The 19,683-nt window shown below is 39.8% G+C and overlaps 1 long non-coding RNA gene across 3 annotated transcripts in view; it reads left to right on the top strand.

Annotated features, from left to right (window-relative positions):
- Positions 1 to 19,683, top strand: part of LOC134737143 (uncharacterized) — a 517,224-nt gene that overhangs the window by 408,832 nt on the left and 88,709 nt on the right. The gene's annotated exons all lie outside the window — the stretch shown is intronic.

A 19,683-nucleotide genomic window follows, 5' to 3' on the forward strand; every position in this document is an offset into this window, starting at 1 on the left:
AGTGACTCAGTTGATACTACTACACAGAGAAGAGCTGTGTGCTGAGCCAAGGCAACCTACAGAATTAGGAGAAGCATTGTAATTTTCTGTTTAATCCATTAAGTTTTAGGGTGTGTTATTACACAGCAATGGAAAATTGACGGATGTTTAGGTCAAGAATAGACAAAAATAAAAAATAAAAAAATAAAACGTGTTCTAATGTCCCATACATAATCGACCAATTGCCAGGAGTTTGCAACTCTGGCTGTACATCAGAATCACCTGGAAAGTTTTTTAAACTACAGATGCTCAAAGCTTAATGGAGGCCTTTAAAATGCAAAATTTTGAGTCCTGCACATTTGCATGTTTTTAAATTCCCTCAATATATATAAAATGAGCAGTTATTGTACTAACCCACAAAATTAAAGACTCATTTACTTTAAGAAGCTCCTTTTTCAAAATTCAAATTCTTTCTGGGAGTGATAAATCAAGCAGATGGTCACAGGATTACATCTGTAATCAGATTGTTTTCTTAACTCCTGGCTAGGATTAGCAAATGTAGAGTACAGGAGAGCTAAATACAATGCATGCACACACCTGACCAGGGAGCTATTGATTGAGGTCCCAAAGAGATGTCATTAGAACAGCCTACGGTGAGCTTGGGCCTAATGGGTGCCTGGAAATTGGAAGACAGGTGCAAAAGGGACAGTGGAAGATTGACAAAGGCTGATTACAACTATTTTGATGGGAAGTCACTGAAAATCACCCCAGGAGTGGCCCTTAGAGCTTGTTATTGAGGAACCTAAGAAATTATTATGGAGGTTACTGAAAGGGACCACAGTAAAGATCAAGTCAGATAACAATACCTGTGCTCATACCAGACCTCTCAGAAGGCCAGGATACGAAGTAGTTCTGATTCCTCTACCCTAATCAAATAAATAGAATGTATCTAAAGATAAGTCCAACAAGAGTCAGAGTTCAGTGTTGAAAATGGAGTGTTGAAGAAAGAAGGCTTTTGCTGTGAGCCGGGGAGTTCCTCTGTCTTTGTCTTTTCCTTCATATTTCCCCCAAGCTGCCCAGACCACCTTCCTCACAAAGCCTCACAGGGTGGTTACCTCTCCCTGAGGAGTGGTGAGTCAGCTCCCTCTGAGAACTTTTCACTTTTACTATTTCTCTCTTACTGATCCTGTACTAAGACACACCTGGGGGTTTTATGTTCCCTAAAGAAAGGAAGTGAAACGTACTGCATTTCCTATACTACTTAAGGTTCCTTTCTCGATGTGAAAAGAGGAAGAAACCTATAGTTCCTGAAATCTCTTTACTTCCTGTGTTGCTAAGTCAGTAAGAAGAGAATTAGCATGTACTGAGGACCCACCGTATGCTAATTGCATTACCTACCTCCTCATATAAATTATCATGCCTTATGAGTTATACTTCTTGAGATAAGTTTTGTGATCCCATTTGACAGAATAGGACACTGAGGCTAACATTTTGAGGTTACTTGCCTAAAATCATATAATTAAGAAATGATGGGAACAGGATTTGAGCCCAGATTTGGTTGATCTATATCCTGTAATTCTAGCCAACAAAGTATCTCTGCCAAGAATTAAAAAAAAAAAAAAAATCATTATTTCAGGGTCTGGAGTGGGACATTTTCAGCAGATCATTTTGTTATCATACGAATGCAGCCTAACTACCTGCTACTCCAAGTGAGAGTCAAAATCCAGCAGCATTGGTCTTACCTGGAAGTAAGTACTATTGACGCATGCTACTCAGGTGAGCTCTGCTGACAGGCCACATTGACATCATCTGGGAGCCTGTGTGAAATGTGGCATCTCAAGACCCACTCCAGGCCTACTGAATTAGAATCTGCATTTTCACAAAGTCTCCACGTACCTTAGTAGGCACATTAAAGCTTGAGAAGCACTGACCTAAATTAATGTGTTCTAATTATTTGAGCCTGATACCTCGCTGAATATTTTTTTCTAGACACAGTGCTACCTACGTACTTGAATTCCTAGAGTCCTCACATTTCACGATTTGGGGGGAGGGGGGGCACCTGGAAACCCAAAGAGGCAAAATAGTGGGTTGTAGACATCCCAGTAAATTAGTGGCAGAGTCAGACCTAAGATAAGTCCTTACCAGATGCTCAATACCTGTCATTTAGACATCATGTATTAAGCTCTTGGTCTATGCCAGGAACCTTGCTAGGTGCTGAGGATTCAGTGGTGAAAGAAATAATTTGTGCCCTCAAAGAACCCCTGATCCATTGAGGGAGACAGATACACACACAAGCAATTATAAAACAATATGGCAATGGGGAGACAGAGTGGCACGAGGTGACATGAAGCTTCCAATAAGAGAAACTTGGAGTCACCAGGCTTTGTGGAAGAGGTGCAGCCTCCGCCAGACCAGGTGCTACCCATTTTGTGATTAATTGATGTACCAGCTCCCCCTTTATCCTTCATTCCCCTTTCTCCTTTTCCCTTGTCTTCACTCCATTCTCTTTACCATCTCCCCTTGGCCTGGGACCCTTCTACTTCTCAGATTCCCATCTTTTCCTTCAAGGCTTTTCCTGCCTGCTCACCCTAATCCACAAGTTCTGCTTTCTCTTAACATCTGTAACTTTTTGGTTTATTAGCAGTTTCCAAATCCTACTGCCCACCAACATCACCTTAGGAGCCTTAAAAACTAAAAAGCCCCATAACAGGCCCTACCCTCAACTCCGGAGATGATTCCAGGGCATCATTTTTCCCCAGAGCTGCGTGTGCAGCAAGGGTTGAGATGAAAACCTTGTTGACCCCACTCGCCTGCCATCTACCCATAGCAGCTTGCATTACAGAGAGAGGCAGAGTTTACAAAGGCCTCTGCACCCATCATCCCATTTGATTCCCACATCAGCCTCGTAAAATAACAAGTGAGAGGTGCTTAGTCCATTTTACAGATGGGAAAACTAAGTCATAGAGAAGTGAAGTCACGAGCCCAAGTTGCCCAGATCTTGGACCCACGTCTTCTGACTTGCCCTGTGCTGCTTGGAGAATATGTGTATGGTTAGAATGAAGGCAAAGTCCTGCCTTGCTCTTTCGATGCCCCCATTTCCCCAGCCTAACACATGTAAGCTGCTCAGCTCAGAGCTAACGGATGGTTGATGGTTGATGACAACTGCTCATTGAATGAGGCATGTGTCATTTCCCCAGGTTTTGAAGGCCTCCACCAGAGAAAGAGGAACTAGGAGTTGGGTATAAATCAGAAACCATATGACCAGACACACTTGAGCACACTCTGTGAGAAAAGGGAAGGATGCAGACAGCCAGAGGTATTGGAACTTTCCTCAAAATCAATCAGGAGTCATGCTCTGATCAGAAGGGCAGATGAGAGGATCATGAGGACTGAAATGTTCTAGGACTTTTTTCCTTCCCACCCAGCCACCACCTGCTATCCGGTCTGAGCAGTGGTCCTGTGAATGGGGCCCTTCTTACCTATCCTTGCCTAAAAAGTCAACAAAAAATATTATGAAACTCCTCTCTCTCCTGATCCTGAAAGCAGTCCAAGAAGTAGGGCTGATGAGAGGAGCCCTTAGCAGACATAAACTTGGGCAGGAAGAGGTTGGGAGTGAGGACTAGGAAAAAAACTTCTATTGTTTTATCTTTTTTCGTAATCTCTTCGCTAGGTTTTCTCCATGTTCTGCTTCAGAAATAGACTGGATATGTCTTATGTATGTTATGTTTTATTCCTCTCATCTCAGGAATAATTTCCAGTTCTTAGAAAAGAGCAAGGCAGGGAACGGGCAGGGGCGGGCTGAACGCCTCCCTGCTGCGAGGAAGGAGGCACAGATAGGGCGCACGGGAGAGCTGACATTACACAATCCGCATATCAGCATTTCTGGGGCAGCCAGGAGGTTATTCCTAAGGGGAACATGTTCTAAACCAGCAGAAAATAAATGCTGCTTCAAAAATAAGCATTTCAGGCTGTGACTTTCCTGGGTCAGAGAAGCCTTGTTATTTTTCAGAGTAAATCTGCCCCAGTGCACACGGCTGCTGCACCAAAAGGGCTTATTTCAGAAGGCATTGGGTCCTTATTTTCATAAATAAATAAATCCTCATAGGCCTTTGGAATCTGATTATATTTGGGACAAAACTTCTAAATATAGGGCCATTGTCTGAAACCATGTGACCAACACCAGTCTTTTAACTTAATTGTATCTATTAGAGAATGGCATGCTTCCAGGGCCGGGATTAGGCTGTAAGCTGGTTCTCAACAAATATCATGGGTTCTTTTTTGTTGTTTGCAGGGGAAGTGGGGACAAGTGACTTACTCTTGATTAGAAAAACTAATACTTTCATTTCCCCCAAGATAAAATAAAACCCTCTTCATGGGTGTTTGTCATTTTTCTTGGATAGGACAAAATCCTATTCTCAGAGAAAAGCCTAATGCACACATCCACCCTGTGTCGCTAACTGGTGGAGATGATGGTTTCTATCTTGTTGTCTTTTGTTAACTGACCCATTCCCAACTTTATTATTATTACTATTATTAATTATTAATATTATTATTATTTTGAGACAGAGTCTTGCTCTGTTGCCCAGGCTGGAGTGCGGTGGTGCAATCTCGGCTCACTGCAACCTCCACCTCCTGGGTTCAAGCAATTCTCTGGCCTCAGCCTCCTGAGTAGCTGGGACTACAGGCACATGCCACCACCACACCTGGCTAATTTTTGTATGTTTAATATAGATGGAGTTTTGCCATGTTGGCCAGGCTGCTCTTGAACTCCTGACCTCAGGTGATCTGCCTGCCTCAGCCTCCCAAAGTGCTGGGATTACAGGTGCAAGCTACCACACCCGGCTCCAACTTGATTGATGTAATTTAGAGTGACGTTAACTCTATTCATTCACTAGAAAACTATCTACTGGTGTAGACCAAGTCTGAGGAAACACTTGGTCTATAGGACAGATGGCTGGCTTGCCTTGATGAAGCTGTCTGTTTAATGGGTAGGAAGACGTTAATAAATAATCACACCATAAGCCCTCTAGTTTTATTGGAATAAATTCCTTGAAAAAGGGCTGTGAAGACATAGGCCTTGACCTTGGAGTATAGGCAGGGGCTTCAGGAATGGCTTTGCTGAGGCAATAACGTTTCAAATGAGACTTTCAGGAATAAGAGTGGGCTAGGGAAGAGAAGCTGGAAGGGCAGGTGTTCTTGGCAGGGGGGATGGCCAATGTGAGTGTCCCGAAAGAAGGCTAGCTTCTGCCACCATGCCCTGCCTGCAAACTAGACAGGTAGCAATGGTAAATGCATGGCAGGTGATTGGGACACAGAAGAGGGATACCAGCATCAAAAAGGTTTCCTGGAGGAGACTCATTTGAGCCAGGTGAAAGGAGGCAGGATGAGGTACATTTCTGAAAGAGGAGATTTGGCAATGTCACAGAGGCAACAGGGATTTCGGGAGTGAGATGAAGCAAAGTCCAACTCTTATTGCAGGGGTAGGAAGCTAGGGAAGTGTGGGCAGAGATTTGAAACCACCACATGGAGATGTGGAGAGAGTGGGAGCACTGGAAGGCCAATGGGGTGTTGGTGGAACAAGGTCAAATTGAAATGTTTGGATGACAGCTTCGAGTGAAGCAAAATTAGAAATAGGGCCTCCTCATAAAACTGAATAATCACACTTCAGGCTTGCTCCAGGTTAAATTTTGTTTACAAAAGCAGGGGGCAGTGGACGGGATTTGGCCCATGGGCTGTGGTTTGCCTACTTCTGCTCCGGACGGGAGACTGGAGGTTCAGGGAAAAGCATAGGGTGTATACTGACCATGGTGGGAATCTCTTTTGGAGAGGAATGCATTAAGTGAAACCATCTTGCTGGCATCTCTTTCTGTGCTGGTTGGTTTCTTGTGGTTCAGAAATACAGTCAGTAAGTCAGTCAACAACTCTTGTACAAGAGTTTTCTAAGTTTCAGGTCTGTGCTAGGACCCAGAGATCAGTGAGAACAAAATGGAAGGGACATCTTTGTGCCCATTCAGTGAGCTGGTGCATGTTGATTGTCCACTATGGGGCAGGCTCTCTGCCAACACCTTGAGATTCTAGACTAGTACTGAACAAGTCTAGTGGCACGTCTATCCCTCCATCTTTCCATCCATCCACCCAGCTACTCAACAAGCATGTCACGAACTTCTGCCAGCATAAGACATGTTGGCAGAACTCTGTGGGATTTATTGGTAACCCAGCCATGACTCTTGCTTCCAACTTGCCTACCTTCTAGAGAGATAGATAAGCCAAGTGCATTAAATATCCAAGGTCTGAGGTGGACAGGGAAATGTACTACCAGCAAAGTACAGATGGGGGTGGGGTGGGTGCTCAGAGCGGAATTAGAAGACTTTCAGCTGGAAGAGATCAGGAAGGCTGACAAGATGACATCTAGTTTCCTGTTAACCCTTTAAAGTGACATATGAGTCTCTGCAAGGATTACAAGCAGATTTGAAAAGACAATGCTCTTTTGTACATGCTATTAGCCCTTGGGTCCCATCAGGGCAAGTCTTACAAATGCCTTGTGATTTCACAGTCCTGGAGATGGCTCCTTTCTCCTACCAGCAAAAGTATCTTACCCAGCACAGTTTGCCTATTTGCTAGGAATTTTCATATGTGTCAGCTCTTGAGTTGGGCACTGAAAGGAGTTATTAATAGAAAATAATAATAATAATAATTCTTGCAATAGCTGTGCAGTGTATTGTTCCATCTATTTTAAATATGGGAAAGCTGAGGCTAAGAGGATTAAGTAGCTTGCCTGGTATTACAGAAGAGAAGGAAACAAGCACAGAACCCATATCTCTTGACTCTCAGATGATTCTCTTTCTAACAAATTCTCTGCTTGCCAGTCTTCAGATTCGTAGCCTGTAATTTGCTTTGACTTCTTGCTCCATTCAGGTCAGCTCCCTGCTTGACATTTCATTCTCCACTCCATTTCTCAGAGACGGCTCATTCTGCTTTACTCCCACAACCACTGCACCAGCTCCGTGCTCATCATTATTGGGTCAACAAACATTTATTTTCTGCCCACAGGGGATCACAGTCTATTATCCAGGATTTTCCTGGGTAATAAATTGGCCTTCTCACTTTTTACTTGCCCCTTTCAAATCTGCCAGTCAGATACTAATAATAAGCCATCTCCTTAGCGTAATGTAAGACACATTCGCTGATTATCTGACTTGTGGCTGGCATTGTCCTGGGTCCTGAGGAAGAGAAATTACAAATTTACAAATCTCGTAGTTTACAAAGCATTTTACTGAAGCCAGATAGGCCTCAGGATAAATAGCAAACTTCATTTGAATTGGCCATAGGGAGTCTGGGCAAAAGAAACACTCTCGATACAGAAAGAAAGAAAAGATGAGTTTTCTGAAAGAAGAAGAAGCTTGTGCAGTATTTGGCAGCCCCAGCCAACAGCACAGAGGGAAGGGAGAAAGAGCACCTCATTCCCAATTGTAGGGCAAGAACAGATTCAATACAGCTACATAAGGAGCCAAGACTGAATTAGATGGGTAGGGAGGATGTCCTGTTACCTGAGCCCAAACGTTTAACACCCTTTGATCACTTTCCGTCTAGAGAGACCACTCAGCAAAGGTCATTGGTTATGACAATTAAACTGTTTTTCTAAATAGAAGCAATTTCAAGAAGGCAGGTTGACCTTTGGGAGAATTTCTCGCAGCAATCACTTCCTGATTGATTGGAAATATCTGCAAATACACGTGTCCTGAGAGGTGAATGAGAAATGTGTGCAGTTACTGTTTTCCCAATGAGTCTATTTGTCCTTGTGGAACAGTTTAGGGGAGAGTAGCATTGAGGAAACAAAAATGGCCCAGGGATCTTGGAAGCTCTATGTGTGAGTATATTCCTCAGTTTTCGGATTCAGAGGATTGGCGAGGGATGTGGAAATCATAGACAGAAGGCACTGCAGAAGAGGAGAGTAAATGACTTTAGGTCACTGAACTGGTTTTTGATAGAAATCAAGTTAAGAAAAATAGAAGTCAATAGTACTAAGTTTGAACTTTATCTTTCTAAAAACTGCTTCTGTGGGCAGAGTTCATATGCTGGAGGAATGAATCATAATGACACCCCTTGGTATGACCCTGGGGAGAATAAATGTGACTTAGTTGAGGTTTCTGCGGATGACATTCAGAAAGAAAACAAGAGGAGAGGGAAATACTCTTTCTCTCTGTCACACTGTCAGGTTAGAAACTCACTTTAGGGGCCACAGCCTATGACAAATACGCCATGCAAATTCTGTGCTTGCTTCCACGCTCCATTTCTTTGCCAACTATGTAGCTAAGCAAAATGGAACAAGAAATAGTGTCTTGGGAGAAATAAAATTGCTGGATTAGATACAGGCCACCTTTACATAAGAAAAAAAGTTAAATTATGCTACTGGTGAAATGAGTCCATTTGGGTTATTGTGGAATTTTATGTGAGACTGAGATAGCTGATTAAGATGATGATACTTGAGTATTATCATTTTAGTAATAAATATTTCCAGAATCAAAGTGAATAATATGTAGGGAAGAGGGAGGCAAACTGCAGCCATAGGCCAGCAGCCTGGTTTTTTGTTTTGTTTTGTTTTATGGCTCTTGAGCTAAGAATAATTTTTAAATTTTGAAGTGGCTACATTTTATTTTATTTTATTTTTATTTTATTTTATTTTATTTTATTTTATTTTATTTTATTTTATTTTTAGGCTAGTCCAGTGAATACATTTTAAATGCTTATACAAGCACTGAGTGATAGCCTCAATTTTGCCTGTTGTCTCACAAAGTCTACAGTATTAATTATCTGTATCTTCTAAAAAACAGTTTGTCAGCCCTTGGGACAATAAATAGTAGATACAGCCTGGGCATGGTGGCTCACACCTTAATCCTAGCACTTTGGGAGGCCGAGGCACGTAGATCACCTGAGGTCAGGAGTTCGAGATTAGCCTGGCTAACATGATGAAACCCTGTTTCTACTAAAAATCCAAAAAATTAGCTGGGCGTGGTGGCACGTGCCTGTAGCACCTGTAATCCCAGCTACATGGGAGGCTGAGGCAGGGGAATCACTTGAACCCGGGAGGCTGAGGCAGGGGAATCACTTGAACCCGGGAGGCAGAGGTTGCAGTGAGCTGAGATTGCACCATTGCACTCCAGCTTGCGCAACAAGAGTGAAAATCCATCTCAAAAAATAATAATAATAAAAAAGAATGTATAGTCTCCTGGGTCAAAGAGATCTGAATTTGGATTTTGCCTAGATACATCATTAATTCATTTCAAAATACTTATCAAGTAGGTATTCTTTCTTCACTTGGCTTCCAGGATGCCACCCTCTCCTAAATTTCCTCCTTCCTCACTCACCAATTCTTATCAATCTTCTTTGCCAGTTGCTCCCAGTCTTCCTGATCTCTCAGCACCAAGACCACAGCTCAGGTCTTGGCCCCACTCCTCTTTTCCACCTGTACTCACTTGGTGCTTGTGCTGAGAGTTCATTCTTCCCATTGTATTTACTAACACCAATGTGCTGATGACTTCAAAATGTGTACTTTTAGCCCAGACCTCTCCCTTAAACTCTACAGTCATAATGCAACTGTCTTCTTTAATATCTCCATTTGATGATGAACATATATCTCAAACTTAACATGCACAAAATGGAGCTTCTGATCTTCATCCCCAAACCTGATTTTTCTAGAGTCTTCCTTGTATTGGTAAATGATAACTTCATTCTCCCTGTTATGTCAGTTTCTTCATTGGAAATGGGCATAGAACCTGTCTCAGGGCTGATATAAAGAATAAATGAGATAATATAGTGTTACTGCTTCTCATAATACCTGCTACAGTCAGCACTTAATAAGAGTGAGGAGAGGAGAGCATAACCTTTCCATTCTTTCATCTAATGGTTCTGTTCTTTCCTTCTCTTTCAGACCCTTACTATCTTATCCTAGAACCATTACAAAAATATAGTAACTGGTAGCCTTGATTTAGTAGTAAAGTGGTAATTATAGAAAATATTATTCTCCCCATTTAAAGATGAGGAAAACGAAACGGCCAAGATGCCCTAGTCCCGCCTCTTAGCAAGCACCAAAGTTGGAATTTAAACACCAGCCAACTGAAAAGCCAGTGTTCTCCAGGCTCATCCTCTGCAACACAGCCTTCACCAGCTTACTCTCAGGTGAAGCGCACACCCTGTGAGGCTAAATATGACAACAAAACAGGGTAACTGGACTATGGGAGACAAGAGCAGGGGTTCCTCAACTGAGCTAACATATCAGAATTCTCTGAAATTTTTATGCAGATTCCTGAGCTTTGCATTAGAACTACTGAATCAGGTCGGGCCCAAGAATGTATAAATTTTTAGAACTCAAAAGGCACTTTTGAGCAGTCAGATTTAGGTGCTCCTGCTCTAGGTTTTAAAAGGAAGATTTCATAATATTTAGAGTCAATAAATATAATACAATAACCTACAACTCTCAAAGAGAAACCAAAAACTAGAGTTTCCAATATATAAATGGGCAAAGGGCATAAAAGGAGGATTTACAAAAGAGGAAGCAAAATGGTTAATAGAAATATTTCAAGTTATGAGACCTACTTATATTCAAATAATACAAACTTCTAAATGTTAATAAAATGCCATTTTTAGCCACCAAATTAGCCAAGTTTCTTTAATACAAATACAGTATTCCTGTGAGTATGTGATGAGATGGGCACTTTCATAAACTACTGAGAAGGCAAATATTGGAGTTACCACTTTGAAAAGCAGTTTGGTAGCATGTACCAAAGTCTTGGAAATGCCAGTAGTCTTTAATTCAGAAACTCCTTTATATGAATATATCCAATAAAATAATCCAAAAGGAATGAAAAAAATATATACCGCACCTAAAATACATTTATAACAATCATTTACAAAAGCAAAATAAATAAAAATAAATGAAATGTTAAACAAGAGAAAATGTGAATTATTCAGCATCATTGTATTATTAAGCAGTTATCAGATCTTTCAGAATACACTATATTATTTCATTTTACACAAATAAGTAAATATATATGCCAGGGGGGAAAGTTCGAATGTCCTTACACCAAATTGTTAACAACAGGGTCTGTGTGTGGAGCATAATATTATTCTACCCATATAAATTTGTTCAGACAAATTATGCTAAATCCACAACTCAAAATACGATGTTTCTTCTTTTTAGAAGGTTCTACCCTGCTTTCCAGGCTGGTAAAATATTTTTGTTTTGAGAACTAATGCAAGTGTCATCTCCCCTAGAAAATCTAAGTGTTTTTTACCCAAGCAGTGATCCATTTATCCCCTTTATTTGTTAGCACAGATTACCTTTATTTTAGCACTTACTTGCTATTCAAAAATTATCTGTTACTGTATTTGTTCCTCCTAGCAGACTATGAGCTGCCTGAAGGCAAGATCTGGGGGTCTTACATGGCCAAAAGTGTTTATTAAATTAAATTCCTTGAATGATAGAAAGAAAGCTCAATGGAAACCTTCCATTTAGTGTCTGTGACTCCATCATAAAGAATGCTATGCAAATTGCTAAGAGGATAGATAACTGTTTTTACCACCAGAAAAAAAAAGAGAGAACAGAAAATGGTAAATAGTTATCTCATGTTGATGAGATGGTGGATGTATTAATTACCTTGATTATAGTGATTATTTCAAAATGTATATGTGTATCAAGACATCAAGCTATGCACCTTAAATATATACAATATTTGTTTATCAATTATACCTCAATAATTATGAAAAAAAAAACTGTGAAAGACTTTTGGCTTCTATTTAGGATGTAGAAAGCAGGAAAGAGTGCACTCCTAGAGGTACTAGAAAATAATGCTAAAGAATCTGCAAATTCACAGCTTTTTATTTTTATTTTTATTTATTTATTTTTTAAACTAATCAGAGAACTGAGGTCGCAAGACAACAAACTGATCCTAAATAAAAAATAAGAAAAATGCCTTCAGGAAGAGCCAGGACATGAACACCTGTTTTCTTAGGATAGACGCCACCAGTAACCATACAAGCTGTTGATGATAATTCAACTAATGTTTTAAAAATTGGTAAAGGCTGAGTATGGGTTAACATAAGATTATGGAATCCCTGGAAGCCACAGAGAAATGGGAGTTCACACTATTCACTGGCTCTTCTCAATAGACTACAGATTTCATCAGGTGTTCACAAGAATGATTGGAGGCAGGGTAAGAATCCAAGAAAAATTTACTCATATTTCAAAGAGAAAAATAGCTGCCTGTGTAGGATAGGATTGGAATAAAGCCATAGATTCTTCACCCTACCTCTTCTATAGAGCACATAGCTTAAGCTTGTAAGAAAAAGGCAATAAACAATGTTGGCCTTGGGACAGTGGTGAAGATCCACTGCATCTGGGGAGAAGAAATAAAAATAGACTCTCTATCTCTGAAAGAAAAGCAACAATACATGCTGAGCTCAGATAAACAGGTCTCTTGCAGTTTAGGAAAGGGCAGTATCATGGAGAAGGCACCACTATCAGGGTATTCAGGAACACAATGCCTATCTGAAACTGAGCCTCAATCCAAACAACAGAAAACACTCTGCTCCTCTCCTCAGTCAACAGCAGGTTCCTGCTATGAGAGGACAAGAGCATGTGAAAAAATCATCTTATAGCATCAGAGAAAAGAAAAGACCTAAACCTGATAGTGGAGCAGATCCTGAGGAACATCATCTTGCATATGAGTCTCCAGTCTAAACACAAGTTTCCTCCAGAACTTAAATCTTATTGTGCAGGAAAGGTAAGTTATATAGTTTGGATATTTCTCCCCTCTAAATATCTTTTGGAAATGTAATCCCCAGTGTTGGAGGTGAGGCATGTAGGAGATGTTTGAATCATGGGGATGGATCCCTCATAAATGGCTTAGCACTGTCCCCTTGGTGATGAGTGAGTTCACACAAAATCTGATTGTTTAAAAGGGTGTGGCACCTCCTCCCTCTCTCTCGGTCCTGCTCTTGTCATGTGATGTGCTGGCTCCCTGTCACCTTCTGTCGTGACTGTAAGCTCCCTGAGGCTTCACCAGAAGCAGATGTCAGCATAATGCTTTCTGTAAAGCCTGAAGAATCATGAGTCAATTAAACTTTTTTTTCTTTTTTTTTGAGACAGAGTCTCACTTTGTTGCTCAGGCTGCAGTACGATCTCGACTCACTGCAACCTCTGCCTCCTGGCTTCAAGCATTTCTCCTGCCTCAGCCTCCTGAGTAGCTGAGATTACAGGTGCCCGCCACCAAGAAAAAAAATAACCTAGCCTCAGGTATTCTTTACAGCAATGTAAGAATGGACTAATACAGAAAATTGGTACTGAGGAGTGGGGCATTGCTATAAAGATACCTGAAATGTGGGAGCAACTTTGGAACTGGGTAATAGGCCCGAGATAAGAAGAGTTTGAAGAGTGCAGAAGAAAGTAGGAAGATGAGGAAATGTTTGAAACTTCTTAGAGGCTGGTTAAATGATTGAGACCAAAATGCTGAAAGTGATATGGACAGTGAGGTTCAGGCTGATGAAGTCTCAGATGGCAATGAGGAACTTATTGAGAACTGGGGGAAAGGTCACCCTTGTTATGCCTTAGCAAAGAACTTGGCTGCATTGTGTTTATGCTGTAGAGATATTTGGAAGCCTGAACTTAAGAGTGATGACTTAGGATATGTGGGAGAAGAAATTTCTAAGCAGCAAAACATTTAAGATGTGACCCGACTGCTTCTAACAGCTTATACTCAGATGCAGGAGCAAAAAAATGACTTAAAGCTGGGATTTATATTTAAAAAGAAAGCGAAGTATAAAACTTTGGAAAATATGTAGCTTTGCAATGTGGTAGAAAAGAAAAGCTCATTTTCAGGGGAAGAATCTAAGCAGGCAGCGGAGTGCCCACTTGCTGGAGAGATCATGATTAAAAGGGAGCCAAATGCTAATAGCCAAGACAATAAGGAAAGGCCTGAAAGGCATTTTGGAGATCTTCAAGGCAACCCTTCTCATCACAGGCTCAGAGACCAAGGAGGAAAGAATGATTTCATGGGCCAGACCCAGGTCCTCACTGACCTGCACAGCCTTAGGACACTGCTCTCTGCATCCAGGCCACTCCAGTTCCAGCCTCACTCAAAAGGCTCCAGGTACAGTTTAGGTCACAGCTCTGGAAAGCACATTCTGTAAGCCTTGGTGGCTTCCATGTTGTATTAAGCCTGCAGGTATTTAGCACACAAAAGTAAAAGAAGCTTGGCAACTTCTACCTAGATTTCAGAGGATACATGAGAAAGCATGAGTGGCCAGGCGAAGCCTGTACAGGAGCAAAGCCCCCACAGAGAGCCTCTGCTAGGGTAGTGCCAAGGGAAGATGTGGGATTGGAGCCTTCACACAGAGTCCTCACTGAGACACTGCTTAGTGAAGCTGTGGGAATGGGGCCTCTACCTTACAGCCCCTAAAATGATAGATCCACTAGCAGCTTACATTCTGAGCCTGGAAAAGCCACAGGCATTCAACTACAACCCATGAAAGCAGCAACATGGGCTTCGCCCAGGGAGGCCACAGGAGTGGGGCTGACCAAGGCCTTAGGAGCCCACCCCTCATTCCAAGATTCAGGGCAAAGAATCAAAGGCGATTATCTTGAAACTTTAAGATTTAATGACAGCCCTGCTGGATTTAAGACTTGTGTGGAGCCTGTAGCCCCTTTATTTTGGTCAATTTGACTCCCTTTTAAAATGGAAATGTTTAATCAGTGCCTGTATGTCCATTGTATCTTGAAGTAAATAATTTATTTTGATTTTACAGGCTCATAGGTGGAAGGATATAAGTCTCAGATGAGACTTAGGACTTGATGTTGGAAAGAGCTAAGACTTTGGAGGACTTTGGGAAAAGATGATTGTATTTTGCAATGTGAGAAGTACATGAGATTTGGGGGCCAGAGGGAGAATGATATGGTTTGGATGTTTGTCCCCTCCAAATCTAATGTTGAAATCTAATCCCCAGTTTTGGAGGTGGAATCTGGTGGGAGGTTTCTGAATCATGGGAGCAGATCCCTCATGAATGGCTTAGTGCCATTCCCTTCATAATGAGTGAGTTCACATGAGATCTGGTTGTTTAAAAGAGTGTGGTATTGCCCTCCACTCTTTCTCTTGCTCTCACTCTCACTATGTGACATATTGGCTCCCTGTCATCATCTGCCATAATTGTATGCTTCCTGTGACCTCACCAGAAACAGACACCAGCAACTTGCTTCCTATAAAACCTGCAGAACAGTGAGCCAATTAAACTTCTTTTTATAAAATAAATTCCCCAACCTCATGTATTTCTTTATAGCAATGCAAGAATCGCCAAATATCATAAGCATATCAGTAACAAATCTCAAACTGAGCTTAATTTCTGACTTAAATGACTCAAACCAAAGACTATCTTCCCCCAAAATCCTGGCAAAATTCACAGTCTACCCAACTGATTCATAAAAATTACATATATCAGTCTTGTCATATAAAAATATTATGAGGTATACAAAAAATAAGACACAAAGAAATAAAACATATTGTCAAGGACAGCGCAATCAATGGAACCAGACTCAGAAATGAAATAAATGTTGAAAATGTCAGGGAATTCAAAACAACTGATTAAGATGTTGAAGACTCTAGTGAAAAAGATACATAAGTTGCATGATCAGGTGAATGAATTTAGCAAAGAGATCAAAATTTTAAGAAAGAATTAATTGCAAATGTTAGAAATGAATAAAACTCTAATGGAGATGAAGCATGCCTTTGATGGGCTCATCAGTAGATTTGATGCAACTGAAAAAAAAAATTAGAGAACTTGAAGGTAGGTAATTAGAAATTATACAATCTGAAATACAACATACAAACAGAGCAAGAGTAGTGGAAACAATAATAGGTCATCCAAGAGCTATTCAAAATATCAAACTATTTAACATTCAGTACATGTCTTTGGAATTCCAGAGAAGAGACAGAATGGGACAAAAGAAATCTTTGAAGAGATAATAGCTGAAAATTTTCTAAAATTAATGAAAGACATTAAATCACATATCCAGAAAGCCCAGAGAATATGAAACGGGATAAACACACGCACACACACACACACACACACACACACACACACACACACAGAGACCACTATATATATCATATTTGAACTGCTGTAGAACCAAGGCAGAAATAAAATCTTTAAGGCAGCAAAACTAAAAAAAAAAAGACATATTACATCAATAAAAACAAAGACTTTTGTCAGAAGCTATATAAGCCAGAAGATAATGGAGTAACATCTTTAAAGTCTTGAGAGGAAGAAAAAAAAAATACTGTAAAGTAAAATTCTATCCATGGTGAAAAGAAAAATTTTTTAGTGAAGGAATCATAAAACTTTTTTAGTCAAACAAGAACTGACAGAATTTATTGCCAGCATGCCTGCAGTACAAAGGAAGTTCTCTGGGCAGAAGGAATTAACCAGACAGAAATTTGGGTCTATGAAAAGAAATGAAAACTCCTAAAAATGGCATATAAAAAAGTACATATAAAACCTTTAAAAATTATTTTTAATTATTCAAAAAGATTATTCAAAAATCTACAGTAAAATAATAGCAATATGTATATTCTTTGTATAGCATGTATCAAAGTAAAATGACTGACAGTAGTACAAATGTTGGGAGGAGGGAACCAGGAGTCACTCTCGTTTAAGGTACTTAAACTACACCTGAAGTGGTATCATTTTATTTCTTTTTCTTTTTATTTGAAACAGAATCTCATTCTGTTGCTCACTCAGAGAGTACAGTGGCATGATATAGCTCACTGCAGCCTAGAACTCCTAGGCTCAAGTAATCCTCCCGCCTCAGCCTCCCAGGTAGCTGGGACTGGAGGCATGTGCTACCACATCTGGCTAATTTTTATTTAGTTAGTTACTTTTAGAGATGAGTTCTCACTGTGTTGCACAGGCTGGTCTGAAATTGCTGGCCTCAAAAAATCCTCCTATTTCAGCCTCCCGAAGAGCTGGGATTATAGATGTAAGCCATCATGCCCTGTTTGTATTTGAAGATATAGATGCTGATTAGCCAAAGATGCATACTATAAACCCTACGGCTACCACTGAAAGCATTTTTTAAAAGAGATATAAATACGTAAGCCAAAGTGGAGATACCATGGGATTATTAATACTCAATTTGAAAGAAAGTGGAAAGTAAGAAAAAAATAAAGATGGAGCAAATAGAAAATAGCTAGCAAAATAGCAGATATTAATCAAAGTATATCAAATAATTAGAGTAACCATAATCAAAACACACATAGGTGTATTAAAAGATGGAGATTATCAGACTGGATAAAAAAGCAAGATGCAATGTTATGTTTTCCATGTCTTCAGAGAGAAAGACATACTAAGGTTTAAAGTAGAAGCATGGGAAAAGATATAACATTCACACACTAATTTTAAAAATTTAAGTAACAATACTGCATCAGACTAAGTAGGCTTCAAAATAGGGAATATTGCCAGGGATAAAGAGGGCCATTACATAAAGGGGTTTATTCCCCAAGAAGACATAACAATCCTAAATGTTTAATCATCTAACAATAGAGCTTTCAAATGTATGATAGAACTGAAAGGAGAAAGACAAATCTACAACTAAAGTTGAAGTCTTCAACACTTGTCTCTCAGTAATTGATAGAACAAATATTAAGAAAGTCAATAAACATACAGAAAAGCTAAACAACACCATCAGCCAAGTTGACCCAATTGACCCTTACAGAGCAATCCACCCAGCAACAGCAGAATACACATTCTTTTCAATGTGCATGGCAAATTTACCAAGATAGACCAAATTCTAGGCCATCAAAAGATGTTATTTGCTTTTGAAATATGTGTTTACAGGCAGATCCGGTTTGGATTATAAAGCAAAGATCTAATACATAGACATATCAGAAACTAAAATAAGCCATATCACCGTGTAATTAATTTCCCACCAGCAGACATATTAGAGGAAGCTTTGATGACTACACCCAGATATTATAAGTAGGAGAGTGACTTTTCTGACTTTTAGTACTATAAAACCGTTATTCAAATTAAACCATATAGAGAAGCCTAGAATATAAAACAGATACAAGGAGAACCACTGTAAGTATAAGTCTAACTGATGTACCCTCAGACTCTACAGTGGGCCTGAGATATACCGCAAGTTAGCTAAGACTCTACTGAACATGACTTTAAACTACTGGAAGAGAGAATTTAGGTAGGTTGTGTCTGTTAATATACCTTTATCTGAAATTTTCTACAGTCATCATTCTCCATACCTCTAGCTGACTGTGCCCTCACTCCCTAAATTTTCTATAATCTTTGTTCTGTAAACCAGGCTCACTCTAGATAATAATATGGGTCCTTGAATAAGCCTGCCTGTATTCAATTTTCTCTATATAGTTTTCATAGTTGATAATGCTAAGAAAATTCCATAACTTTTCAGTCTTTGTTACTTGACATGAAAAGTGGGGATACCAACAACATCTATCACAAAAGATTTTCTTTCGGTGAAGTTTTTGTAAGTTTTTTTATTCAAATGAAGCATTGAGTTAATGCATATGAAACAGTTAGAATAGTGTCTGACATATAGCAAAAATTTAGTAAATATTAGTCATTATTTTTATCCGTCATCAGCAGCTTTTTGGTGTGCAAATAGAAAGGGCTTTGAAAATGGATAGATATGGGTTCAAGTTCAGCACTGCCAATTAATAGCTCTGTGAGCACAGGCAATTTACCTCCAGATTTTTACTTTAATGTCCTCATTATTTGTTCCAAACCCATTGATTGAGCTCCTGCCATGAGCTTGCTACTCTTCCTGGTTCCTTTTGTACAAAATTTGGGTGAAGAGGATTCAAGCAGCTAAAGGATGCAAGTAAATTACTTGGGAGTGAATTGGAGGGTGCCGAAAAAATTAATGTTGCCTAGGTCATCTCTAGGTCGTAGGTCTAAGATACAAAACTATCCATTGAGAATGCAATATTTTAGATGTTCCTCTATCCCTTGAGCTTATAAGACAACCTGAGACATAATTCGTATCAATAACTGCTTGCTGATAAAAATGTAATTGCCATCCAAATTGTGGTAATAGAGCACGTGGGAATTATGAACTATGGGCCCATCTATTCATAGTATAGTCAGAAATAGGACTCTCTTATACATATTGCAGTTCTTCACATCTCAAGACCTAGCATAAAATCTGTATTTTTATATTTATTACCATTCATTCATTTGGATATGTACTTGCTAGAAAGAAAGTTGAAGAAGGTGCAAAAAAAAGTATGAGGGAAAACCTCCAAATTGAAAAAATATATATTTTAAATTTGTTTATTCTCTCTTCTGTAAACTTGGAACAGATCATGATGATGAAGTATAGCCAAAGACAACCCCAAGTAAATTTTCAAATAAGCTACTGTGCAGAGATGAAGTTTGAGAGTCACCATTGGACCTAAATTCAGCAGCTTCTAGCATTTGATTGACAACAATGAATGTTTCCCATATGTGATATCACATAGTTAAGCCCCCTCCTCCCCGCAAAAGATTATGTGTGCTGTCTCACTCTTCTTTTTTAAAAATAAATATTTCTTACCCTCGAGGCCTCTCCAGACTTTCTATTTTGGGCAGTTCACACCACTTGACCCTTTCTGATTATTCTTGTCCCTCAACAGCAGACTTAAGATACAA

This window comes from Symphalangus syndactylus, chromosome 7 (assembly GCF_028878055.3).
Source record: "Symphalangus syndactylus isolate Jambi chromosome 7, NHGRI_mSymSyn1-v2.1_pri, whole genome shotgun sequence".
NCBI lineage: Eukaryota > Metazoa > Chordata > Mammalia > Primates > Hylobatidae > Symphalangus > Symphalangus syndactylus.